Genomic DNA, 2,500 nt, shown 5'->3' with positions numbered 1-2,500 from the left:
AATGTTGAGCACAATGATAAGAACGATAACAACAACAACAATGACAACAACGACATTAAGGACAACAGTGAAAACAATGACAACAACAACAACAACAACAACAACAACAACAACAACAACAACAACAACAACAACAACAACAACAACAACAACAACGAAGATGACGAGGACAACAACAACAAGAAAAACAACAACGACGACGACAACAACAACAACAACAATAACAACAACAATAACAACAACAACACAACAACAATAACAACAACAACAAGGACGACGACGACAACGACAATGACGACAACAATGGCAATGACAATAACAATAACAAAAACGACAACAGGAACAACAAAAACAGGAACAACAACAACAACGACGACAACAACAACAACACGAACAACAATAACAACAACAACAACAACAACAGGAACAACGACAACAACAACAACTATATCAACAACGACGACAACAACGACAATGACAATAACAACGACAACAACAACAACAGGAACAACAACAACAAGAAGAAGAAGAAGAAGAAGAAGAAGAACAACAACAACAACAACAACGATGACTACGACTAAGACGACAACAACGAGAATGATGAGAACGACAACAATAATAACAACAATAACAAAAACGACAACAGCGACAGCAATGTAGACAACAACACCCACACAACAAGAGCGACAAAAACAATTACGACGGCGACGACGACGACAACATCAAAAACAACAAAAACAATGACGATGACGACAACGACAATGATGAGAAGAACGACAACAATGATAACAACAACGACAACAAAGTCAAGAACGAGAACAACTGCAACAACGACGACAATAACAAAAACAACGAAGAAGACAACGACAATGACGAGAACAACAAGAAACCAACAACAACGGCGACAACAACAATAACAACAACAACAACAACAACAACAACAACAACAACAAGGACGACGACGACAACGACAATGACGACAACAATGACAATAACAATAACGACGACAACAAAAACAACAAAAACAACGACAACAGCAACACCAACGAAAATAGCTACATCAACGACAACAACAAGGACAACAACAACAACAACGATATTAACAACAGCAACAACAATGACAATAACAACGACAACAACAACAACAAAAACCACAAAGACGATGATGACGACGATGACGATGATGATGATGACGATGATGCTGCCGCCGCCGACGACGACTACGATGACGACGACGGTGATGATGAATACGATGACGACGACGACGAAGACGACGACGACGATGACTACAAGAAATAACAACAACCACAACGACGACGCCGACAAAAACGACGAGAACAACGATAATGATGAGAACAACGACAAGAACGACGAGAACAACGATAATGACAAGAACAACGAGAAGAACAATAACAACAACATTAACGACAACAGTGACAACAACGACAACAACAACAACAAAAACAATAACAACTATGACAACGCCACCAACAATGACAACAAAAACAACGACAATAACAACACCAAAATAAGAACTACATCAACGACAACAACAACAACGATGACACAACCACAACAACGATATCAACGACAACAACGACAACAACAAGAAAAACAACAACAACGACGACAACAACAACAACAACAACAAGGACGACGACGACAACGACAATGACGACAACAACAACAATGGCAATAAGAACGACAGCAATGACAACAACGATAACAAAAACAACGACAGCAACAAAAACAGCTACATCAACGACAACAACAACAACGACAACAACGATATCTACGACAACAACAATAACAACAAAAACAACAATGAAGACGACGATGACGACGACGACGATGATGAGGACGATGATCACGGCGATGACGATGACGACGATGACTACAATGACGACGATGGTGATGACGAATACGATGTCGATGACGAGTACAACAACAACAACAACCACAATAACGAAGACGACAAAAAATATGAGAACAAGGATAACGATGAGCACAACGACAAGAACGATAACAACAACAACAATGACAACAACGACATTAAAGATAACAGTCACAACAACAACAATAGCAACAACAACAACAATAACAACAAGAACAACAACAACAATAACAACAACAACAACAAGAACAACAACGAAGACGACAACGACGACGACGACAACAACAAGAAAAAAATCAACGACGACGACAACAACAACAACAACAATAACAACAACAACAACAACACAACAACAACAACAACAACAACAACAACAACAACAACAACAACAACAACACCAACACCACCACCACCAACAACAACAACAATGACGACAACAACGACAATGACAATAACAACGACAACAACGACAATAGGAACAACATCAATAGGAACAAAACAACAACAACAACAACAACAACAACAGGAACAACAACAGGAACAACAACAACAACAACAACAACAACAATAACAACAACAACAGGAACAACAACAACAACAACAACA

At 38.9% G+C, this 2,500-nt stretch overlaps 1 pseudogene; it reads left to right on the top strand.

The window, feature by feature from the left end:
• Positions 1–2,500, top strand: part of LOC123450461 — a 2,558-nt pseudogene that overhangs the window by 36 nt on the left and 22 nt on the right.

Source organism: Hordeum vulgare, chromosome 4H, assembly GCF_904849725.1.
Source record: "Hordeum vulgare subsp. vulgare chromosome 4H, MorexV3_pseudomolecules_assembly, whole genome shotgun sequence".
NCBI lineage: Eukaryota > Viridiplantae > Streptophyta > Magnoliopsida > Poales > Poaceae > Hordeum > Hordeum vulgare.
The sequence above is the reverse complement of the archived record's forward strand: the minus strand, read 5'-3'. Positions and strand labels throughout refer to the sequence as shown.